At 42.5% G+C, this 26,516-nt stretch overlaps 1 protein-coding gene across 1 annotated transcript in view; it reads left to right on the plus strand.

The window, feature by feature from the left end:
- Positions 1 to 3,733: 3,733 nt before the first annotated feature.
- Positions 3,734 to 26,516, plus strand: part of CYSLTR1 (cysteinyl leukotriene receptor 1) — an 82,185-nt gene continuing 59,402 nt past the window's right edge. Inside the window, exon 1 of the mRNA XM_083372184.1 lies at positions 3,734 to 3,917. The gene's annotated coding sequence lies outside the window, so the exon portion shown is untranslated. The remainder of the gene's footprint in view (positions 3,918 to 26,516) is intronic.

Raw genomic sequence — 26,516 nt, forward strand, 5'->3', positions numbered from 1 at the left:
AAAAATTCTGGAAACCCTTTTGGACTTTTTGCTAATATTTGGACAGAAATGACAATGATTTTTGGAAATGTGATTGGATAATAGGATGGGGGTTTATGAGGAGAAGGGAATTATATATTTAATTGCTGGGGAGTGGGAAAATATTAATTTGTTTATACCTGTTGCAAGGAAGATCAGGCGTCATTTTTTTAAAATATTCCTTTTTTCTACCCTTTCTCTTTTTTTCTGATATTTTTATTTGCATTTTGTATTTGTTCTCTTCTCTTTTTTAATTTCAAACTTTAGTTTGCATTTTAGTATTGTAAAATTTTTCAATAAAAGGTATTTTTAAAAACTAGATTTAATAGTACAAGCGACAAATGTTTAAATAGTTCTAAAAAAATACAATACCAAATGAATGTATTCATTTATTGTAATGTGTTATAGTTATTCTTGTATCACAGTCACACAGGTTTAACCTGTTACATACCAACAAAAAAGGTAGATATTTTATAAACCATGGTTTATAGTAGTATCACATTTTAATCAGGTTTATGCAAAAAAACTCTTTATTAAACAAATGGTAGCATAAGCCATGTTTTTGAATGCCTTTCATGTCCTTTTTCTTCCTTTGGTAAACTTACTATGTCTTTGATGGAATAAATTGAGGCCAAATAACGAATTCAGAAGAATTTATCAAAATCCAAAATCCTCTTTCAGTATTAGTGTTCCTTCAGATGCAGAAATAGATTTCAAGTTAAACATATTACGGATGATTTATTAATTTCTTTGTCAGAATATAGCGGAAGGCAAGTTTAGCAGGACAGCTGCACAATGTTGCAGCTGCCAAACAAGGCCGTTCAAATTATCATGGGAAGTTGCTGGCTTAATGATAGTAATTTAAGCAAATATAGAATTCTCAAGGTAGGAAATTGTTTTATAGGGGAGGGGTGGCTGAGTCACTTGATCAGAGATTACCAGATGTTCATAAGCTGGAGAGAAAGAATTTGGAAAATAAGGAACATGAATGTAGGAAGACAGAGAAGCTAAGATATTAATTCATATTAATTCCTTATTCTATTCTATTCTATTCTATTCCATCCTGTTCTGTCCTGTCCTGTCCTGTCCTGTTCTACCCTACCCTACCCTACCCTACCCTACCCTACCCTATCCCTTGTTCTGTTCTCTTCCTTATTCTATCCTATCCTATCCTATCCTATCCTATCCTATCCTATCCTATCCCATCCCATCCCATCCCATCCCATCCCATCCCATCCCATCCCATCCCATCCCATCCCATCCCATCCCATCCTACTCTACTCTACTCTACTCTACTCTACTCTACTCTACTCTACTCTACTCTACTCCACTCCACTCCACTCCACTCCACTCCACTCCACTCCACTCCACTCCACTCCACTCCACTCCATTCCATTGTTTGATCCTTGTCTTTAATAGAATCTCCACATTCAGAGATGATGTGGAACTGGCTCAAGCATGTCATGCCTGTGGTGATAATTTCATGAAACTGGTGGGAGGATCATAGCATTGAATCTAGACTGGAGGTCCTATTCCAGACATGGTGGAGCAGTGGGCTAATGCCTCCTTAAGTAACACCAGCTGCCTGCAATTAGTGCAGGTTCGCATCCCACCACGCTCAAGGTTGACTCAGCCTTCCATCCTTCCGAGGTAGGTAAAATGTGGACCCAGATTGTTGGGGGCAATAAGCTGATTTTGTAATAATGCCGCTGGGGGTGTGTGTGAAAGCCCTAATAAGCAGGCATATACATAGAATGAAGGCTACTGCTAAGCTTGTAAGCCGCCCTGAGTCTTCGGAGAAGGGCGGGATATAAATGGAATTAAAATAATAAAAATAAAAATAAATGTCAAACACAAGGCCCGGGGGCCAGATCCGGCCCGCGAAGTGGTTTCATGCGGCCCGCGAAGCCATCCTGGAAACAGTGAGGGAACGGCCCCCACTGTCTTGGCCCTGGCCCAGAGACCCTCCTTCTGCCAGAGACCCTCAGATCTGTCCCACTCCTGCCCAGGCCCCCATAGGCACCCTTGATGCGAATGATGTAGAGCTGGCCATGCCCACCCAGTAGGCCATACGCACTCTAGCCACGCCCACCCAGTAGGCCACGCCCACCCATGCCATATCCACCTGGCCCCTTGAGGGCAACTGCAATGCTGATGCGGCCCTCAATGAAATTGAGTTTGACACCCCTGTCCTATTCAATTCCAGTTGTCCGATTCTTCTTCTGGTTCTGTCTTAAGCTCAAAAATGGTTCCCAGACCCCTGTCCTTGAAGATTGGCCTGACCAATGCAGAATAAACTAAATTATTCCCCCTGATTTAAGAATCTTACATTTGTTAACGCAACCTAGATTAGTAATGTCTCTAGCAATGTTATGTTGTTGACTTACATTCAACTTACAAACCGTTCCAGAACCATGTTCTGTGCCGCTAGTACTTGCGGTTTTAAGACATGCTATAATATTTTTGCTAGCAGATGCCAAATTTGCTAAAGCAATAAATGTTTTGGGTGGTTATGGCTTTCACAGCAGTGGTTTTAATTAAAAACCTCTCCTGGAGGAGGCTGCATTGTAATCCATTTGGGGAGGAAAAAAAACACGTCAAAAGCTCTTCTGAAATGGTTGTTTGATCCTGTTGAATGTTTTCTGGAACAAAAATGTTTGTAAGGAATTAAGCTGCAGCTTTTGACAAGTCTTTTTTCTCAATCCCTCAACCGTTCTTTGGTTCTTGGATTGTTTTTCCGTGATGAATAGGCAGCTGGTTGCCCAGCCTCTCTTGACACCATTCCCACAAACAGGCAGAGGAGCCTCCAAACTAAATTGAACCTTGCCCTCCATTATACCCTCCCTGTCGCACCCAGCTGATCTGACCCACAACCCTTGTTGTTCAGAATGTGTGTTGACCCACTGGCTGAGGTGGGGAAACCTCTAAGGGGCAATTTATGCTAGGCAACCTTGGCCAGCTCCACTCATTTCTTTTTCTTTGTTAAAAATATTTCATAACTAGTGTGTGGTATACCCATTAAAAAAATGTCTTTCCAGTTTTGGGGTTGTTCACTGTTTGAGACCCGGGCTGTGAAAACTCCATCCATTAAATTTATTTCCTTGGAATTTCTCTTGATCCCTTTCTCACTACTTGGAGCGAGGTGGGAATTTATTCAGTAGGCTGGCTGCCATTCCAACAGAATTGGGAAATTTCCTATAATTCTAGCAGAAAGCTGTTGTGGCCTTCATTAGACTGATAAAGAAAGAATTCTCAATCTGACAGTTATCTAAGGACATGCAAAAGTCATTCACCCAATGAAAAGACACACCGGCATGACAATGGTAACATCTACTTAGTCTCCCACAAGTATCATGAGTTTTTCAGTGAAAATAACGGGAAGAGGAATAAGAAGAAACGTAATTCCTCTAGTTATTTTTCTTCTTCTAAATAGCTGTAGTTGGTCATCATCTGCCTTCTTGAGTAGCTTTGTCTCATGGCGATGAATAGTTCTTAGTCAACTCAGTCCATCATGAAATAGCATTGACCCAGGGCCAATCCACCTCAATTGACAACTTCAGTGTGCATGCAGGAATGTCACGATCACTCTGAACCAGTAAATAGAGCAGGAAGCTGTTTTGCAGCATAGCTTCAATGAAACTCTTCAATCGAATCAACAAAGGAAAGAGTCCCTTTGATGATCTACACAGCTACAGTCATTGCAATTCTTAAATGAAAGGATCTATTTTTTTCCTTTTTCCTTTTTTTTTGTCCTTCAGTTGTGGGTGTGATTCAGCCCTCCTCTTTTGCCATATGGACAGAAGAATCAGCAGTTAAGGCAAACGTCTCTGTGGCTTTTCCAAAGCCTTTGGAGCCTGTCCCTCAGCAAGGTCTTCTAGAAATACTTAGCAATCATAAAGGTAAAGTTAAAGGTTCCCCCGCACATGCGTGCTAGTCGTTTCCAACTCTAGGGGCCGGTGCTCATCTCCGTTTCAAAGCCGAAGAGCCAGCGCTTATCCAAGGATGGTCATGTGGCCGGCATGAGTAAACGCTAAAGGTGCACGGAACGCTGTTACCTTCCCACTGTAGTGGTCCCTATTTTACTACTTGCATTTTTATGTGCTTTTGAACTGCTAGGTTGGCAGAAGCTGGGACGAGTAACAGGCGCTCACTCTGTTACGCGGCACTCGGGATTCGACCCGCCAAACTGCTGACCTTCTGATCGACAAGCTCAGCGTCCTAACCCACTGAGCCACCGCAATCATAGATCAGAATAAAAGGAACATTTGGAAGTTTGGGTCCACTTTATTGTATAACTTTGCCTATTTGATGGCATTGCAGTGACTCTATCAAAAGTCAGAATAACTAGAATGATGGCCCTTAGGAATAAGAAGATGTCCAGGGAATGAAATTATGGTTCTTCCATAGCATTTGGTGGACCTTGATGGAAAATAAATAATGGTTGACACAGTAGAGAAAATAAAAATGCCCATTTTATAACTAGGTGTTCATTAGAGAAAAAAATAAAGACTTTGCTTGTTTACTACCATCCTTACGTAAGGAAAGGATAAAACACAGAGAAATTGTCACAAGACATGAGGACAATTATGAAGAAATTATAGTAATAACTAGATGGGACCTCCCCAAGACTTGTTCCATGTTGAATTCTACTCCAGTGCCCAATTCTAACTAGTTTAATACTAAAATTTAGTGCTCTGCTTGTCGATCTGAAGGTCGGCAGTTTGGCGGGTCGAATCCCGAGTGCCGCGTAACAGAGTGAGCGCCTGTTACTCGTCCCAGCTTCTGCCAACCTAGCAGTTTGAAAGCACGTAAAAATGCAAGTAGAAAAATAGGGACCACTCCGGTGGGAAGGTAACAGCGTTCCATGTGCCTTTGGCGTCCAGTCATGCCGGCCACATGACCACGGAGATGTCCTCGGACAAGTGCTGGCTCTTCGGCTTTGAAACGGAGATGAGCACCAGCCCCTAGAGTCGGAAACGACTAGCACGCATGTGCGGGGGAACCTTTACCTTTACCTTTAATTTAAAGATTGCATTTATGTGTTGTAGTTTTCAGTCTTTCCTTACCACCCCAGGCTATCTTCCTACCCTTTCCTCCAGTGTCTCTGCCCTAGGATCACAATAAGCAACAAGGGAGACCAACTGCTCTTGACCTCCTGCCCATCGATCTAGTTTTAGATAAGCATTCCAAACAAAAAAATGGTTTCTCACTTAGCTTTCAAATTACTGATGTCCCTGGTGTATCCAGCACGGTACATTTCTTTCCCTCCCTTTCCTTCAAACTTGTTTGTTTCATTTGGCTGAATTTTCGTTCCAAGAACATGTGCACAACAATAGCCCAAACGTTGCTTTTCCTCAAAAAAAGAATATTTCTCCAGGTCAAAGTATTTCTCCTTTTAACGCAATCGGCTCCATTCCAACCTCCAGTAATTTGGGGTTCTCCAGGTGTATTAGTAGCCCAATTTCCATTACATGTGGAATTAGAGGGAGCATCCATCTGGGGGGGTCAGTTCTGGGCATCAAACGATGGATGATTTCTAGAACAGCGTTTCCCAACCTTAGGAACTTGAAGATGCGTGGACTTCAACTCCCAGAATTCCCTGGCTGGGGAATTCTGGGAGTTGAAGTCCACGCATCTTCAAGTTCCTAAGGTTGGGAAACGCTGTTCTAGAAGACAGCAAAAAAGATGTAGAAACTCAAGCTCTTTCTTTCGTCAGGTGTGTTTGCTTGGATGTTTTGTAGAATGTAAGTGATGCCAAGTGGTTCTACCTGGCAAAAGCCTTTTCCATCACTCATTCCTTAAGAACATAAGAACAATGTTGTGGGATCAGGAAAACCCATCTTAACCCATTTTAATTCTGCAATGACCAACTAGAGTCCTCTGGGTGCTATTAGACAAGAGGCTCTTCTATCATTCTTGCTCCTCTGCAATTACTATTTGAAGGCATGTCACAGAGATGGGACATTGTGTCTTCTAGGCCAAGAGTCCTTGTGGACCTGCTAAGGTAGTTAAGCAAAACCTACCTGTAGACCATTGTTTTTAGGATAAACAATTTAGATATATGTACTTTGAGAAAATACATCTAGAACAGGATTCCCCAACCCCCGGTCCGTGGACTGACACTAGTCCACGGCATGCTAAAAAACGGGCCGCACAATCAAGCAAAGCCCCATCCACGGGATGCAGGCAGCACACAAAACCACGCCCCCTCTGGTCCACAGAAAAACCTCTCTCCACGGAACCGGTCCCTGTTGCCCAAAAGATTGGGGACCTCTGATCTAGAAGTTGTGTGTGTTTGTGTGTGTGTGTGTGTGTGTGTGAGAGAGAGAGAGAGAGAGAGAGAGAGAGAGAGAGAGAGAGAGAGAGAGAGAGAGAGAGAGAGAGAGAGAGAGAGAAAGAAAGAAAGAAAGAAAGAAAGAAAGAAAGAAAGAAAGAAAGAAAGAAAGAAAGAAGGAAGGAAGGAAGGAAGGAAGGAAGGAAGGAAGGAAGGAAGGAAGGAAGGAAGGAAGGCCTATTTTGAATAGCTTCATTCGTATCCTTCATGTTTTTTCCTTTCAAGATTAACAACGCTAAATGTAGCTTGCAAAAGGGGTAAGAAGTAGTAAGTCAATGGTCTCTTGTGTTTAAATTTTGTTTTGAAATTAGAGACTAATATTGAAATGGGATGGAACACATAAGGAACTGGCCCAACTGTTCTGCTAAATTCCATCCTCTTATCTGTTGTTGCTTCTCTCTTCTGAATCAAGCAGTTCATCCTAATTCTTAATTTCAGTTTATTGGTATCCATAGCTGGGTTTATTATACTTGGTAAACCCTAAATGAGGATTAAGGGGACGACAATGGGATTAAGAACACAGGTGTTACAGTATGTTCACGTAGCATGCTAATGATCATCTAGTTCACGCAACATATTAAGAAAATGGCTAGGTTTCTTCCATTTACTTCATTTTAGCCCATGTGGTAGAAGTGAGTACATATTTGCAAAATGTAGATAGTCTCCATTTAGGACAACAGCCGAGCTCCAAATTTATGTTGATCAGTTTTAGGTGAATTATTTTATGACCTGTCTTGCCACAGCTGTTAAGTGACTCCCTGCAGTTCTTCAGTTAGTACGATGCTTGTTCAGTGGATCTGGTTTCTCCATTGACTTTGCTTGTCAAAGGTCACAAAAGGGGATCCCATGACCCTGGGACACAGCAACGGTCATAAATACGAGTCAGTTGCCATGCGTCTGAATTGTGATCGCATGCCCCTGGGGGCTGCTGCTGTGGTCATAAGTGTGAAAAACGGCCGTAAGTCACTTTTTCCCCAGTGCTGCTGGAACTTTGATTGGTCACTAAATGATCTGTTGTATGTTGAGAACTACCTGTATAACCCATGGATAAAACCTGGGCTGAGTACAGCTCGGAGAAGGACATTTAGAGCAGAGGGGCGATAAACTATTCTCTCCTCCATCTCTCTTTTCTCTTGAACTTACTTTCTCATCTTGCCTCCAAGCCAGCTTGTTTGCTGCCTAGACTTCTCCCTCTTTGCAAGTGACACATGGTTTCACTTAAGGCGGGCTAAAAGAATTGCAAGTGGTAAGGCTTGCACTTATGCCTGCCAGAATAAGTAACCTCCGCTGTGAACATTAACACTCAGCACTCGCAGTTTTATTTGTTTTCCTGGGCATCAGTTTTCCAGCCGCTGCCTTCCAATGTTGATGTTTCCTCTCCGGTAATTAAGAAATTATTTCCTTGTTTAACCTGTCATTCTGCTTCCCAGCCGGGAGGAGTTAACTCTGTGTTATTCCAACTGATAATTGCTTTCATACTGTACTTAATGGGTCATGGCAAGAATATCATGGCACCCATAGCGATCAACCACCGTCAAAAGGGGTCTTCATGCTTTTCCTTCAATATATTTGGATTCTTGGCTTTGCACCCAGGTCAGCTCATTATATTTCCCAGGCACAAACTATTGCCTCTACTACCAGGCTTACCATATGGTTCTTACCAAATGCTCTCCTGAGGGATCTAAAATTCTGCCCATAAAACCCTAGCATTGGAGCACACGTTAGATGCTCATGATTGGAAATTCCTTACGGACTTTTATTTATTTATTACTAAATAAATTTATTTACTAAAAAAAAGTGATTTACAGATCTGATCATCAGGGTAGATTATCAAAAGAAGGAAATTATGATGTAATCTGAGAGAGAGAAGGAACATATAAGTGCATTAATTATTTAAATGTAAGAGAGGTGTGCAAAAAATAAAGAACTCAGCTTGGAGGAATCACCTTGTGTCATTCTTGGTTTTGGACCCGACATCTCCCTTTCTCTGACCCTGTAATCCCTTAATTCGGGATAGAGTTTGGACCTGACATCAGTCTTGCCAAGTGGAGCATTTTACTCTCTGCATTTACAGTATATTCTGGGGTCTGTTAGGAAGGGGCTGTCTTCACCCTCTTTCTCTCACACGTAATATCTGGGCTGAGTTGCCTCTTGCTCCTCTGGAATGCAGCCTCTCCTTCCTGAGAATCAACTTCCTTACTGCATTCCATCACACACATCTTGGTCTTCCTGGCCGTTGAGTGGGTTGTGTCCTAATAAGGTTCAATAGGTGGCAATGGCCCTGATCCTGTCTGTACCAGTACTCTCTGCCTTATTTGGGAGGAAGACACACAAGCACAATGTCACGTTGGGCTTTCCTGATTGGCAAACTTTCCACAAAGGTTTTACTGTTCTTCTATGATCATTTCTGACTGTTCTCAGCACTAGGCAGTTTGGACATGTCAAACGTGGAACAGCTGGAAGATATTGGGGCCATTTATGACTCCAAACAAGAAGTTTCCATAAACTCTACACTCAGGAATGCCAAATCTTTTCTGCAATAAAATATTGCCATGATCGTTTGTTGGCAAGAGCTTCACACGAAAGGTTAAATGATCAGCCAAAGAGGAAAATTGGCTGTCAGATTGTCACACTGCTACTGGATCATCCTGAATAAAAGTGATCTTTGTGTTGCAATCTCACTCACGGAAACGATCCATGGGAAACGTGCAAGGCTAGATCAGGTGGGTGTTTTTTTTTGAGGGGGTTGGGTGGAGTGAGAGAGAGAGCATGCAGCTGTAGGATGGAATAGCCAGGGATTGTTGACCTTGTATACTAAAGACCCTGGCTTTAGCCAAATGGAACACTTGTTGAAAATTTATTTCTGAGATTTAGACTGGCCCACTCTAAAAAGAAAGAATTTTGCCCCAGGCGAGCCAAGCTACTAATTCGGGGGATGGATCTAGCAGAACATTATGGAAACTGCACCCTTTTTTTAAAATGATCCTGTCTCTTATTCAGGTTTGCTATCCAAAGAAATATCAGGAGTTAACTCAAAGCAGATCAGATGGTTTGGCTATCTAGCTCAGTATTTTTGATTTCTTAGAGTTTCAGAGAGAGGTCTACCCCACCAACTGCTTCTACTCATATTTTGGAAGGAGGGAGAGAGGAAAAGAACCATTGGGCTGTTCCAACAAACTTGAAGTTTTCTAAATGAAAAACATACTACCTCGCAGGAAAAGTCAGGCATCCATGAGCTGCTTCTTCTTCTTCTTCTTCTTCTTCTTCTTCTTCTTCTTCTTCTTCTTCTTCTTCTTCTTCTTCTTCTTCTTCTTCTTCTTCTTCCTTCTTCTTCTTCTTCTTCTTCTTCTTCTTCTTCTTCTTCTTCTTCCTTCTTCTTCTTCTTCTTCTTCTTCTTCTTCTTCTTCTTCTTCTTCTTCTTCTTCTTCTTCTTCTTCTTCTCCTTCTTCTTCTTCTCCTTCTTCTTCTTCTTCTCCTTCTCCTCCTCCTCCTCCTCCTCCTCTCCTTCCTTTTCTCCTCCTCCTCCTCCTCCTCTTCCTCTTCTCCTCCTCCTCCTTCTTCTTCCTCCTCCTCCTCCTCCTCCTCCTCCTCCTCCTCCTCCTCCTCCTCCTCTATTGAAATAGTTTATCTGTCCTGATCACTGTCTCTCTGTTGACTACCCCAAAGCAAGATGTGATTTTTCCAAGTGTAAAATTTTTATCTACAATGCTCCTGAAGAAGAGCTCATTCAGGCTGATGTGCCCCATCTTCCTTTCTTCTCAGTCAATCTGGTCCACAGTAGTACAAAACTATTGTTTCACTTTTTTGGACAAGAGAATTATCAGGGGTCCTTAGTGCTCTCAGAGCTTGGTTGTTTTCTCGCAAACATTTCATTACCCAAGTACTGTAGGTGACACCATCAGTGCTTAGCTAGTTTGGGAATGAAATGTCTGCAAGAAAACGACCAAGCTCAGTGAGTTCCAAGCACCCCTCCTTTCAACCCTGAGATACAAATATTCTCCTTTATTAGGATTATCAGGAGTATTCCTTTTAGCCCTGGTATAAATTCAGAGTAACATAAATGGAGGTTTCTTCCTGAACAGAATTTATTTTGACTGGTCATTCCAAATGGAAGTTACTGCATTAAGAACTGAGGGTCAGTTCAGGGTCATCTGTGTGTTGACTCAATGTCAACAGTCCCTCGTTTGAGAAGAGAAAAACTAACAGCGTAGGACATTTCACAAATGACAGTGCATCACAGGATTTTAAAAGAGGGAGCCAGGAACATGCCAGCCACTGACAGAGAAGGAACTTGCGTGGAAACAGCATTTGTAAAAGGTGAAACGGGCTGGCTCGGGTGTTTATCAATGGCCGTCATTTGGCCTTGGAACAGCTTTGCCAATTACCTTGCCGAGAGTGAATCTCTTCATGAGAAAATGCCTTGCAATGAAAGATCTCTTCTGAGTGTAAAGCCCAAACCTTCTGCCTTATCCCCACTCCCCCTTCCTTCTCCCCCCCCTCCACCACAAGAGTCAGGTTATAAAAGGAAATATACTTTAGGACTGTTGGCTAGATTGCAAAGGGAAAGAAAGGAAAGAAAGAGAGAGAGAGAGAGAGAGAGAGGGGAAGGGAGGGAGGGAGGAAGGGACAGAGGGAGGGAGGGAGGAAGGAAAGGAAGGGAAGGGAAAGGAAAAGAAACAGGAAGGAAGGAAGGAAGGAAGGAAGGAAGGAAGGAAGGGTACACCACGTAATGGCATCAAGGAAAGTTTTTATGAAGATGCCAGAAGTTTTGCTTGAAAGAGGCTTTATTTAGTGTGATGCAAGCGTTTGTAGTGTGATACAAAGTGAATAGTCCCCTCAGACAAGTGCTCTGATTAAATAATGCTCACTGCTTTTCCCTGATTTCCTACAGAAATGTATCGGAAAGGGAAGTATGATCCTGAAGGGTGCGTGCCAAGGCTAGTAATTTTCTTTTACAAGCTTGCTGTGAGCTTATTTGTGTTTCTGCACTAAAAATTGTGCCAGAGAATAGAAACAGGGTGATTGCATTAAAAATATCAGGCAATGTATGCTACATAGTTATGTAAATGAAGGGAAGATGTATGGAAAGCGTCCATACGTTCTCAGATGGCGGAAATGTAATCAGTTACTAACATTTCCACGTTGGGGAGAAAAAATGCAGTAGGGAAAAAATGAACAAGTCCTGCTCTACTAAGTAAAACAATTGAATAGGCAGGGTTGTGGTTTTTTTTAAATCTATTTGCATTTTAGCTCTAAATATAGCAAAAACACAACAAGAGATTTTATGGAAAGCAGATTTGCATTGGGAAAATGTCAGTCTTCTCTTGCCTTGAAGGCTATAAAAAGTGTGTGTGTGCTTTCCTCATGAAATGTTGAAAATTAGAGTTTGGGGTCTGGGTGAGACCAGTTTTCCCAGCTTAAAACTCAACAGTGCCCACAGGTGGTCTGGTAGAAGAAAGGGAAGAAAGAGAAACTCACATGAATTGGAAATCTATCTCTCAATCTCTGGTTAAGCAAGTAATCTTGAATGCTGTCAAGATTATTATTTCTGGAGGGGTTTTTTTGCTGGGGGGGGGGCTGGATATGAAAAAATAAGCTTAGGCTCAATTTTAGAACAGAATAACAGAATTGGAAGGGACCTTGGAGATCTTCTAGTCCAACCCCCTGCTCAAACAGGAAACACCGTATCATTTCAGACAAACAGTTGTCCAATCTCTTCTTAAAAACCTCCAGTGTTGGAGCACCCACAACTTCTGAAGGCAAGTCATTTCTCTGATTAATTGGTGTCACTGTTAAGAAATTTCTCTTTATTTCTAGGTTGCTTCTCTCCTTGATTAGTTTCCACCCATTGCTTCTTGTCCTGCCTTCTGGTGCTTTGGAAAATAGATTGATCCCCTCTTCTTTGTGGCAGCCCCACAAATATTGGAACGCTGTTGTCATGTCATCTCTAGTCCTTTTTTCCCCCACTAGAACAGACAAACCCAATTCCTGCAACCGTTCTTCGTATGTTTTAGCCTCCAGCCCCCTAATTATCTTCTCTGCTCTTCTCTGCACTCTTTCCAGAGTCTCTACGTCTTTTTTATTTATGTGTTCACCAAAACTGGACGCAGTGTTCCGAATGTGGTCTTACGAAGGCTTTATCAAGTGGTATTCATACTTCATGTGATCTTGATTCCATCTCTCTGTTAGTGCAACCTTAATATCAGAAAGCAACCTCAGATGGTTCTGCGTTTAGATCTCCCCAGATTCGGGGTTTTTCCAATCTTCGGGTTTTGAAGAGGTTGCGCTGGCCAGACAGATCTGGAGCAGAGTTTGGAGATCCCACTAGACCAGGGGTCTTCAAACGTGGCCCTTTTATGACTTGTGGACTTCAACTCCCAGAATTCCTCAGCCAGGCAGCGCACTAGACTATCGCCGCCTACTTAAAGAGCAGGTCAAAGGTGTGGTTAGGCTTTTGTACAAATACATCTTGTGTGTTACCATCTCTCTCTGTCCCTCTCCGTCTCTGTCTCTCTCTGTCTCTCTCTGTCACACACACACACAAACACAAACACACACACACACAAACACCATAGTGGGGGAGTGTTGCAGAACAACTTTTACCAAAGTTCAGGGCTATCATATTGAGGCTATTAAAAAAAACTAGATGACTACTAAACGCAGCACAAAGTTACAAGATGCTTTAACCAGAAAAAGAAAGAAGAGAAACCAATTTTTTTTCACCCCTAAAGCAAATGGAAATTTTCTTGCAACCCAGAGTTTTCATTCCTCCTCTACAGCTGTTGTTTGCTGTATTTATTTACAAAGCGGTACAAATTTACTCAGCTATTGTCCCATTCTGGGAACCAATTCAGTTCTCCCATAATGCTTTCATTTTTGGAGGGAAGTCAATAAGCAAAGATGAAAATACTGAAATTTCCAGATGAAGAGTTTCTTATAAGCACTTTTATAACTACATCCTGACAAAGCCCAGAATGTAATGATATTGAAACTAAAAATGTGGTCATGTCCTGCTAAGATGTAGAAGGCACGGATATGTCTTCTGAAATGAGGGAAAGAATCTGAGGGATCCTTGGTGTTCTCTGAGCTTTGGTTATTTTCTTGCAGGCATTTCATTACCAAACTAGGTAACATCATCAGGGCTAGAAGGGAATGAGGTTTGCAGAGAGGAGGAGGAGGAGGAGGAGGAGGAGGAGGAGGAGGAGGAGGAGGAGGAGGAGGACTGTGGGCTCCTTGGTGCTCTCTGAGTTTGGTTGTTTTCTTGCAGGCGTTTCATTACCAAACTAGGTAACATCATCAGGGCTAGTGTTATGCACTGGTTATGTTACCTAGTTGGGTCATGGAATGTCTGCAAGGAAACAATCTCTCATTTCAACCCTGTTCCAAATAGTCTCCTTTTTTTGGAAAAGAATCTTCTTTCTGAGCTCTCTCCAACTAACAATGATCTAAATAGAAAATTGAAAATATCAGTGTCAGTGGCATAGAATAAACATGGTCAAATAAATATAATTTCATGTTTAGCATGTATTTCAAGGATCTTAGTGTTAATTCCACATGGATACTTTGGACATTGACAAATTAATGATTAATTTTATTATGGAATATTCAAAACCGAAAGAGCTTTCTTTCCATGATCTGACTCCTTTATGAACTTGGGGGCTTTAATTTTTCAGATTTTCAATATCATTGGATTTACCTATTAATTTGGAGGGGGGAGAATAGAATTTTTATTTATTCGGTCAACAGATGTATTCTCAAGAACAACTTAAGGCAGCACCCAATTAAAATAAGAACACATTGAAACAGAAACAACAATAAAATATAACAGAACATGAATCATTCTTTCAAAGGCAGTTTAACAATAGAGTCAATCATGGTGGATAAGTTCACAAATCCTTTGGACCTGGTGCAGGGGCAGAGGAAAAAAAAATCAATTCTTCGAAGTCTTATGAAAGAAAGGTAGGATCAGATCTGGATCAGATATGAATCTCAGGAAGATTGCTATTCCATAAGATAGGCAAAACAACACAGAAGATACCTCTCTTGGACTCTGTTATGCATTGGGATCTGGAGCATGTTCAGATGGCTAGAGATCATTAGATACAGGTGATCCCACAAATAATTTGTCTCTCTTCCTTAAAAGTTCCTATTGGGGAGTTTTGAATGGAAAGGAAGCCATTAAGAACAGGATAGAATGGGTGCAATTTGGAGATAACTACAGAGGAACTATTTGGATTTCCTCAAACCTTGGCAGGTATTTTATTCTAATTATGGTTGGAATCCTATTGTATTTCCTGGATTTAAGGCAGCCAGATTTAATTGGCTGTTTAAAGTTGCTTCCTATGCCTTGGAAAGATTTAGTGTTTGGAATAATCCTTGTTTTAAAGTTTGTAAATAAAAATGATGGTAAAGGGTTTTTTTGGGAGAAGTTGGGCTGAAGACAGACAGTCCTTTCATTCTTCCTGAATTTTGGCTGGCTTATCACATCTCTATATGTTATTGCTGAGTTTGCATCAAACATGGAACTATAATTTAGCCAACTGCTTTTTTTTTTACTTATGGTGGTGTGCTAGCTATCCTATTTGGTTATGACTAAAGTCATGAGAAAATTGATTTAATTCCATAAGCCATGGTTCCAGTCCAACTACAGCCTAGAGCGTCAGGAATAGCATTATGAAAGAGCTCATGGCTCTTGGATTCCTGATTGGGAATATTGTATGCTAGAATATCATTGGTATATCTTAATTTCATTAGTAGACCTTAAGCTGTATTTTTAGTTGTGAAGTCAAACACCATGACTCAGTTTTATTCTGGGGCTAAGGACTAGAGGCTAGAGCCAGGGGTAGGCAACCTTGGCTCTCTTATGACTTGTGGACTTCAACTCCCAGAATTCCTGAGCTGGCTCAGGAATTCTGGGAGTTGAAGTCCACAAGTCATAAAAGAGCCAAGGTTGCCTACCCCTGGGCTAGACAGTCACTTGTCACTTCTCGTGCTTAAGCGGGGGGCTGGACTAGAAAACCCCCAAGGTCCCTTCCAGCTATTATTACTATGGTTGCCTATATGACCTCTCACCGGTCCAATTGCAATTTTTAACTGTACTTGTTATATACTTTGTTTTGCATTTGTGGGTTTTCAGACATTCTTCTCAAAGGCAAACGCTACTCAGAAAAGCTGTGTCTAGTGTGAAAAAGTCCAAGCCGACTTGATTGGTTTGGGTTTGGGTTTGGGTTTGGCTTGCATGCTATTCTACTTCAATTGATTCTGGGAGGCTCAGAGACTAAAGAACAACAAAGAAATAATAAAATACAATAACTTGGACCCAAACAAATCACGAAATTATAAGGTAGCAATCTAGACCACACATCAAAACCTTAAGAATATCACACTAGAGAAGTCCCATCGACCCTATCCCAAGATCTGGGACAGGGGTCTTCAATCTTGGCCCTTTTATGACTTCTGGACTTCAACTCCCAGAATTCCTCAGCCAGTGTGCCTGGCTCAGGAATTCTGGGAGTTGAAGTCCAGAAGTCATAAAAGGGCCAAGTTTGAAGACCCCTGATCTAGGAGAACAGACAGGTTTTCAGTTGTTGACATCCTTTGGGATGTTATTTTTCATTCTGGAGAATAGGTTGCGTAGCTACGTTGGTTTCTTGACATGGTTTCTGCTCATCAGCTTTTGCTACGTTCTTGTTTGGTTGTAATTTGGAATGGCAGTTTGTCACACTTGCTGTCTGTCATTGATCATATTGTAATTTTTTTTGTCACTGGGTCTCAATGAATTCTCATAAAATGTGCCTATCCCCAGGTCCTTGGTTAAGGGCTCAGTAGGTGGATAAAAATGCCCCATCCAGGCTAAACATGTAACTGACTGTAATTTGTGATTTCACCTTGTTGCTTATACAACAATGGTACATGAATAGTGTCTGGTGTTACGTTATTTTGTGTTTCAGTCTAAAACTTTTGGGGGGAATTTCTTGATCGGCTCCTCTCCTCGCAAATTGCAACGTATCCCCCCCCCATTTATGTCAAAGAGAAGTCTAGACAGTCCTGAGACTAAGGGAAACCTTTACCTCTTCGTGACATCTTCAGTTTGTGCTCCCCAAAACCCTCTAGTTTTTAGCTACTCAGAGTTCTACTTGCTTTACAATTTTCTAAGATGCAAAATAGATCCAGGGAGCCTCCGTGAATCTTGGCCACCCAACGGAAGCAGCAACGACATCAGAGGGTTTAGTTAGCGTGTCGCATCCTGGTTCAGTGTGCTGCACAAATGATCCAACTACAGCTTATTAAATAAACCATAGAAAATCCAACTGTAGCCTAGTGCTAGTAGGTGAAGCTAATCAAAGGTCTCTCAACCTACCTCAGAGGTTGCTATGCTAATATTTGCAGGGAAGAGAGCTCTCATCGCCTGGAGGAAAAATGAACATTGTGAAATGTTCCTTGATAGGCCTGCAGGAAACACAAATCTGCCCCTGTAGGCACTGAGTGGAGTCTCATCTCTTTTATTCTTAAAAACCCGAGGCTGACGGTCCAAAGGAAGCCCACAAGATGTTTACTGAGCTGCTGAAAAGTTCCACGCAACCCGGGAAAGGCTAAATTGAGCCGAGCAGAACCCCACCGAAATCACAAAACTTCTCTGTTGAAGAACGTGGAAGCAGTGAGGAAGGAATGAGTTCACCAACACCAGTGATGTCACTTTGGGTTATTTTTTGCCGTTCAGCTTAGCAAAGTCAAAGCAACAACTGTGGAGCTCACTGGCTTATTCATTCCATCTCTGATTGCAAGCCTCTGTCATGTTTCAGCTTCAGGCCAAGAGTTTCTGAATGGAAGCTTTTTCTGCTCTCCCTGGAACCTAGTCTGTAATAATATAATTAGAGTCACAGCACACAGATTCCCTAGCACAAGGTTGACTGGTGGTTTGGAGATTGAAGGTTAAAGACCTCATCCCTCTGAGCTTTTGGGAGCTTCCTTCAATTCTCCTCTTCTGCATCTGACCATCTGGGGTGAGCTTTTTCTTTCCTTTCATAGGTGCCACCTGACTGATCTAGAGGTCTTTCTACATTCTACACTCCTACAAGCAACTTGCATCTCTCTCTCTCTCTCTCTCTCTCTCTCTCTCTCTCTCTCTCTCTCTCTCTCCCTCTCTCTCTCTCTCTCTCTCTCTCTCTCTCTCTCTCTCCCTCTCTCTCTCTCTCTCTCTCTCTCTCTCTCTCTCCTTCCCTCCTTCAAAAACTCTGGGTAAGAAACGTTCTAGATCAGACATGTCAAACACAAGGCCCGGGGGCCGGATCTGGCCCGCGAAGTGGTTTCATGCGGCCCGCGAAGCCATCCTGGAAACAGTGAGGGAACGGCCCCCACTGCCTTGGCCCTGGCCCAGAGACCTTCCTTCTGCCAGAGACCCTCAGATCTGTCCCACTCCTGCCCAGGCCCCCATAGGCACCCTTGATGCGAACGATGTAGAGCTGGCCATGCCCAGCCAGTAGGCCATACGCACTCTAGCCACGCCCACCCAGTAGGCCACGCCCACCCTGGCCACACCCACCCGGCCCCCTGAGGGCAACCGCAATGCTGATGCGGCCCTCAATGAAATTGAGTTTGACACCCCTGTTCTAGATGTTCAATAATCAACCTGGTTGAAGTACTCATGCAGTACTTCAGAATCAATCCAACCACACCATTGTTTAAGCTTGGTGTGTTGTTCAAGCCAGACCATTGCCCAGTGATAGATATGTAACAAGGAAGTCATGGAAAGTCAACCTCGCATGAAGCTGACACCAGGATTAGTCAAAATCGAAAAAAGAAGCTCTCATTTCCTTTTCTGAAAAGAAGGTTCAATTCATTTTCTAAGAATTGAAGAATGAGTTATATTAGCAACTGGTGGACTCCTCATGGCAAACGAGCTACATATTTATGAATTCAAGACCGCATCCCGGTACTTGCGATGATTCATCTCCAACCTATAGAGGCGTGCATTGCTAACAAACAAAGAATGCTATGAACATTTTTAACGAATTCAGATGGCCTGTCAAGATAGCGATGGATCCTTCTGCATTTTAATGAGCTCTGCCACCAAAGCTGCAGTCAGATTCTTTGTGGGCACATTATGGGACATGCTGAAGGCTTTTATCTATTAATTACACCATTTCAGTATGATAAAGAAAAGTTGTCATCATTTAAAAAAAATGTTTTTTTCAAACGAGAACCACATTCTGGTAAAACCGTCTTGGCTGTGATGCAGAGGACTTTGCATTTCTTCCACTCAGAAAGGAATCACCCTTGCAATTCCTATTTGTGTAATTTACTTTTTGCTGTGTAATCTTCCACAATCTACATACCCTGTGGATTTTTCATGCTTACATTAAATTCCGAAAGGAACAGAATGTGCGGAGAAGGGGGCAACGAAAAAGTTTAGGGGACTGGAAGGCTAAAAGAAATGAAGAATGGTTGCAGGATTTGGGTATGTCTAGTTTAAGGAAAAGAAGGGTGATGGGGTGACATGATAGCAGTGTTCCAGTATTTGGGGGACTGCCCCAAAGAACAAAGGGCCAACATGTTCTCCAAAGCACCTGAAAGGTAAGACAAGGAACAATGGGTGGAAACTAACCAAGGAGAGAGAAGAACGTTGAAATTAAGGAGAAACCTCCTGACAGAGAACAATCCACCAGTAAAAGTGGTGGATGCTCCATCACTGGAGGCTTTTAAGAAGAGACAGACTGGGACAGCCACTTGTCTGGAATGGCCTAGGGCAGGGGTCCCCAGTCTTGGCAACTTTGTGGACTTCAACTCCCAGAATTCCTTAAGTTCATAAAGTAGGGCCCAACTCACTTGCTTAGCAACAGAAACGTCAGGCTCAATTGTGATCGTAAGTCAGGGACTACCTCCAATTGCTATTTTGCAGGCTACCTGCGTGTGCAGAATTCCTAAATCGCTTGACTCATTATTTTACTTGGCTTTCCTTAACATGCCAGAGGATGTGTCGGGCCTTGCCCATAAATTTGACATGAAGGGAACACCTTAAACGGTGTGGTGGAAATGGGAAGCCTGTGGCATTCTTTTAATCTCCCCCTTTTTTGCTCAACGAATGTTTGCTTTCTTACAGCTGCCTCCAGCATCTGTTTTTCATCTCCCCCCATTGCTTGCATCCACCCAGAGGTATCGCAAATATTACTCGCTCCATGGTTCCTCCTCCTCCTCTTCTTTTTTCTAAGGGGGCTTTCAAGTTTTGTCCAGCTGATTTTCAAATAACCTCCTCAGTTTGGTGCTTTCAGATGATTAAAGGATGCCCTAACTTACTTGTGTGCAGACAGGAGAATAAGGGATAAGGTCATCTTCAAATCCTACTGTACTGAAGATAAAAACGCTTAAGCAGTAGAGAAAGCTAGCTTCGTATAGTATAAGGATAGACAATTTTTGAATGACCTAGTACCTCTCACCATTAGACACGGTGGCTAGGAATTTCATGAAGCGATTGTTAGCGTAGGAATTGGAAAGTGGTTGGTTTGGATTTTCATGCAAATGTGAGTAACTCAAATTTTCCAAATTTGGAAAAATTCATCCAGCATCATTGCTGGATCAGTCCTCTTACTGTTCCACCCGGCTATGCCACGCCGCAGGATGGACATGACTGGCAGGCGGGGCGGGCAGTAGGAGCAAAAGTGACAAGACTAAAGCGGATGCCGGCTAGCACGGTGGAACCGGGATTGGTACAATTAACTATGGGAGAGCGAGAGGCGGGCAGATCTGTGATGCGCTCGATGACTAGGTCATTAACATCCAAATGACGATAAGAACGAGCGCCTCCAGATACTAGCTCACACTTTGACAAGGTCGACAGCGGTTTGATGAAAGCTCAGTTTTTAAAATAACTATTGTCCCGGAGATCAGTGTCTTTGGCCATTTCATCTACAGTATCTTGTCTTATCTAATTATAGGCCCAACTTGTTTGCAACTTCATAAAATGTACAAAAATATTCATATGTTAGAACAGGGTGCATATAAAAATGGTACAAAACTGGAAAAATACGTTCGTTAACCAAACCATATGCAAACACATGCCCACAGGCAGAGAAGGCACAGAAAAATGAGCGCCCATTTCCATGCAGACTTTTCAAAATAAATTCAGAGACAGTACAGGAAGGCTGATATTTCAGGTTGAGAACCCCAGTTGATATTATTTTGCTAGCTTTGCTCGTCTCTAATACATGTAATGAAACCACTGTTAGATAGAATATTTATGCTGGTGGAACATCACCCCACTGGTCGAAAAGCCTAGGTGTATTGAATGGGGAAGACTGTCCATTATTTTATTTATTTAATTTATCAAACCCACTAAGACCCCTGATCCATTTCTCGAAACATTCAACCTGGAACTGCACCGGGATATTTGCGGGAGGAGAAAGGCATCTATCACTACTTATGGTGACACCGTGGGTATTATGACATCATAACCTCATGACGCAACTTGTGTCATTTGCGTCATTTGTACAAATGATGTCATGATACGTGTGATAGCCCTTTCTTTCTTCCACCCCGGAGTCCCATGAAGTGAGATTTCCCAGTGAGGCCATTCGACTGAAAGAGCTTTGCCGAAGAAAGCAATAGTAGGTGAGGATCAGAAGTCAAAAGAGGACAGACAGATAAAATGGACACTATATTAGATCGCTTTAAAAAAAAACTTAACAGAATAACAGAGTTGGAAGGGACCTTAGAGGTCTTCTAGTCCAGCCCCCTGCTCAAGCAGGAGATCCTTTACCATTTCAGACAAGTGGCTGTCCAGGCTCTTCTTAAAAACCTCCAGTGATGGGGCACCCACAACTTCTGAAGGCAAGGCGTTCAACTGGTTGATTGTTTTCATCATGAGAAAGTTTCTCCTTAGTTCCAGGTTGCTTCTCTCCTTGATTAGTTTCCATCCATTGTTTCTTGTCTTGCCTTCTGGGGCTTTGGAGAATAAGTTGCCCCCGCCTCTTCTTTGGGGCAGCCCCTCTAATACTGGAATACTGCTATCATATCACCCCTAGTCCTTTTGTTCAACTTAAGGCTGCAGAACAAGCAGCTCACCCAGCACGAACACAGCTTGCTTGATTACTCTGCAGTTAAACATGTTGTGAAAGCACACCCCCAATGGATTAATTCAACAGCTGAGTTTAATGTCTTGCACGGCTGGTAGTCACGCCTTTCTTGCCACCCTATGTTTGAATACGCAACAGTCATGGTGAAATACCCAGTTGCAATGTATGGCAGTGAAAGCTGGACCATAAAAAAGGCTGAGCGCCAAAGAATTGAGGCCTTTGAACTATGGTGCTGGAGAAGACTCCTGCGAGTCCCTTGGACTGCAAGGCGATCAAACCGGTCAGTCCTAGAGGAGATCAACCCTGACTGCTCTTTAGAAGGCCAGATCCTGAAGCTAAAACTCAAATACTTTGGCCACCTAATGAGAAGGAAGGACTCCCTGGAGAAGAGCCTAATGCTGGGAAAGGTTGAGGGCAAGAGAAGAAGAAGGGGATGACAGAGATTGAGGTGGCTGGATGGAGTCACTGAAGCAGTAGGCGTGAGCTTAAATGAACTCCAGAAGATGGTAGAGGACAGGAAAGCCTGGAGGAACCTTGTCCGGGGTCGCAATGGGTTGGACACAACTTCGCAGCTAACAACACCACACTAGCTAACAAGGCCACTAGATGGCGCACTGAACCCAGAAAACAAGCCTTTTTCATGCTTCCTGAGACTGCATTTTTCTGGAATCATTTTCACGTGTATATATATAAGTTTCCTTTTACCAAGGGGGGGGGGAAACATTTCAAGGCTATAGGTTGGATCCTTTGAGCAGCTGCACCGTAGTACTCATTTGCAATGTAATCAGGTTGCAGGATTGAAGCGTCTTCCATCCATTTTTCAGGCAAAGTGACACATACTGTATCTCTGTGTAACACTCACTCTGCCCTGCATTTGGGGAAAACAGCATATTGGCCTAGGAGTCCTCTGCGGCTTACAAAATTGTAGAAGTTTCTTCGTGGATGGCATAGGTTCTCCTGCTTGAGCAGGGGGCTGGACTAGAAGACCTCCAAGGCCCCTTCCAGCTCTATTCTATTCTAAACAGAGAGTTTACTTAGCGGTTAGATTGTTGTTACTTTAACCATTCAGTCATGTCCAGTTCTTGGCATGTGTTCTCCATGCTGCCCACATTTTCTTTCAGTGGTTGGATGTTCATTTTTGTATCAGATTTGATATTACCAAGCCAGCATGCTCTTTATTTGCCCTTATTTGATCTTCTTGTTCCACTAACCTTTCCTAGCATCGCTGCCTTCTCCAACGAATTTCCACGCATGACGTGGCCAAAGTAGATGAGAAAAAATAGTCTTGTGATTTGAGCTTCTAGTTTCTGGTTTTTTGTTGTTGTTGTTGTTAGCTGCGAAGTCGTGTCCGACCCATCGGGACCCTATGGACAACCTTTCTCCAGGCCTTCCTGTCCTCTACCATCTTCTGGAGTCCATTTAAGCTCACACCTACTGCTTCAGTGACTCCATCCAGCCACCTCATTCTCTGTCGTCCCCTTCTTCTCTTGCCCTCGATCTTTCCCAGCATTAGGCTCTTCTCCAGTGAGTCCTTCCTTCTCCTTAGGTGGCCAAAGTATTTGAGTTTTAGCTTCAGGATCTGGCCTTCTAAAGAGCAGTCAGGGTTGATCTCCTCTAGGACTGACCGGTTTGATCGCCTTGCAGTCCAAGGGACTCGCAGGAGTCTTCTCCAGCACCAGAGTTCAAAGGCCTCAATTCTTTGGCGCTCAGCCTTTCTTATGGTCCAACTTTCACTGCCATACATTGCAACTGGGAAGACCATAGCCTTGACTATACGCACTTTTGTTGACAGGGTGATGTCAGCTAGATGCTAGCTAGATTAATACTGTGCTAAAAATTTCTCCTTCATTTTCCTAGAGGTTCTCTTCCAATACGAAGCAGACTGCTCCTTTTTCAGTCTAATTTTCAGTGAACTTAGATTTTCTTTTGCAGTTCTTTCGGAAAGGAGGAATCTTAAGATTTTTATTTTTAGTGGGAAGGAGGGAAGAGGGCCGCTTCTGTGGGTTTCAGGTTTCTTCTTCCAACCAATGGAACCACAGAAATTACGTAAAGGGTTCGGTTTTCTGCTGGTCTATCAACAGTCTTGTTGGAGCAGTGGGCTAATGCCTCCTTAAGTAACACCAGCTGCCTGCAATTAGTGCAGGTTCGAGTCCCACCAGGCTCAAGGTTGACTCAGCCTTCCATCCTTCCGAGGTAGGTAAAATGAGGACCCAGATTGTTGGGGGCAATAAGCTGACTTTGTAATAATGCCGCTTGGGATGTGTGTGAAAGCCCTAATAAGCAGGCATATACATAGAATGAAGGCTACTGCTAAGCACATTGATTTGTGGTTAAATTGTAAGCCGACCTGAGTCTTCGGAGAAGGGCAGGATATAAATGGGATTAAAATAAAATAAATAAAAATAAATAAACAGTCATTGATGTCTCTCTGAAACACTGAGCTGATCCTTCACGTTGCAACTTTCTGGATTGGTTTTATTTGATATCCCTATTTATCTCAGACTCCCAGTCCTGGTTGAAGGGCGAACAGTAAGCTGAGTGTCTTTTGCCAAATCACATCCCTTTGCTTCTTCTTCCAACTATTAGCCGAATATAATCTACGAAACAGAAACAAAATTCATGTCCATTTCAATTTGCAAAAAATTTTGCCGAGCCATCAGACTTTGGCACAGATGCTGGTTTATCTGCACAATTACGAGTGCTTTGGACATGTCTGTGCAAACACAGAGCTAGGGAGCTTCCAGGTAAGGAAGTGGAATGGTGTGACAGTAATACTTTGCATCATCACTCCATTTTTAGTCCCCCCCCCACACACACACCCCTCTTACCTTTGCTTTGAAAAATAGTGCTGGGAAATCTTTTCTGACTGATTTAAAACGAGCGCTTTGACACATTTTTATTCCCTGAAAGATATATGGCTCCCTCTTGTGTTTTCTGTAGATCTAGCTGGCATAATACTCTTCCCCCTGCCCCACCTTAAAAAGTAAGTTTTCTAGAAGCTCCTCAACCTTTTGCTTTATATTTCTAGATGTTCCAAGCGAATATCCACAGCAGTTTATGTAACAACAAAGTCATTCTAGTCATCGAGGCCTAAAATCAAAGGTTTATTTTCACCTTAAGAGACAACAACAAAATTAAGAGGCATTCGTAAAACAGCCTGACTAGAATCCGCGCGTGAAGCAATCAATGCCTAAGTTTTAAAATAGTATCAAAAATTATACAAAATAGATAACATCTGAAATTATAAATATGTGAGCGTCTAAAATATAGGCAAAGCGCGATAATCTGCAAAATTATCCCCAAACTGATGATATCTGGGATTGCATAGAATAAGCAGGAACTGGGCCTCCAGTAGATCTTAAAGGTTTCTGGGCAAAATCTAGCCCCATATACTGTGATAAAAGGCTGTTCATTCTAGTAGCAACATCTGGGCAGCGGCCAACTCTTAAAGATCAGGATATCTGCTGATCAGAAAGAGGATAAATCTGTTATGAGCGTCTCTGCAAAAGGATCAATGGAGAAGAACAATGCAGTTTCCACCTCTCCAGGATCACAAGGAGATTTTTATTCTACCTTTGTTATTTTTACAAACAACTCGAGGCAGCAAACATATCTGATACTCCTTCCCCCTCTTATTTTCCCACAGTAATAACCCTGTCAGTTGCATTGGGCTGAGAGAGAATAACTTTCCCAAAGTCATCCAATCGACTTTCGTGCCTAAGGCGGGACTAGGACTCACAGCCTCCTGGTGATTGGCCCAAAGTCAACCATTCAGCTTTCACATCTAAGACAGAACTAGAACTCACAGCCTCCTGGTGACTGGCCCAAGTCTCCCAGCCATCTTTCATCCCAAAGGGGAGATTAGACACCCACATCATTTCCTGGTTTCTTAGCTGACGCCTTAACCACTAGACCAAACTATCTCCCTTACTTTACATTTTAAAGCTTATCTAGTTTGGCATCTTTGAGTGACACAAACGGAAATTTCATTGTGTCCAAATTTGCATTTCAGGTTTTCAGATTCAGGGGAAACCCCCCCCCCACACACACACACACATACACACACAAAAAAAATTACAGGAGGGTAGGGTTGCAGGTCTGTGCAAGACAGACTCACAGACCTGGCCACACAGAAAGCTAGCATGAAAACGTAATTTACAAAATACAGTTGGGTGACTTCATCAGCGTTTTGCAATTCTTTTAGATGACAGGTGTCATTTTATTGTTTTTTTTTAAAGAAATCTTGACAGAAAAAAAAGGAATTCTGCCCTCTTTCTGCTCCTCTCACAGAAGTTTGCCTTGCAAGATCTGAAATGTGAGTTCCACCTGCTCTCTGATCTTACCTTATTCAGCTTCTGTGATACTGCGTCCCAGCCCAGTCCGTAAGTGCGAATTGAATCAATAATAATTATGAATTCTGGGTAGTCCTCGATTTACGACAGCTCATTTAGGGATCGTTCAAAGTTACAACGGCACTGAAAAAAAAGGCTGCTCAGGACCGTTTCTCCCACTGCATTCCCACTGCAGCATCCCCAGGGTCATGGGATTAAAACTCGGACAGTTGGCAGCTGTTCATATCTATGATGGTGACCACGTCCTGGGATCCCCTTTTTTGACCTTTTGACAAGCAAATTCAAATGAGGAAGCCAGATGTACTTCACTGTTTTACTAGCTTAACAACTGCAGGGATTCACTTAACCGGCGTGGCAAGAAAAGTCGTAAAATGGGTACAAAATTCACATAGTAACAGAAATTTGGGGCCCACTTACGGCTGTAAGTTGAGGACCACCTGTACTAAATTTCAGCAATGGGGTTCAGGAGTCTCACAAAACCAGGTGTGGAGAGCTACGTTGCACAAAGCTGTGCCCAGTCCTCAAAATCTTCCATTGAAATTAAATGCCATAAAATTCATTAACAAGATAAGATAAGGTAAGATAAGATAAGATGAGATGAGATGAGAAGATAAGATAAGATAAGATAAGATAAGATAAGATAACCTTTGTTGTCATTTTTTTACTGTGGGCACAACAGCACACATCAAAAATGAATAGAATATGGAATATGGAATATGGAATAGAATAGAATAGAATAGAATA

Source organism: Vipera ursinii, assembly GCF_947247035.1.
Source record: "Vipera ursinii genome assembly, chromosome: 12".
NCBI lineage: Eukaryota > Metazoa > Chordata > Lepidosauria > Squamata > Viperidae > Vipera > Vipera ursinii.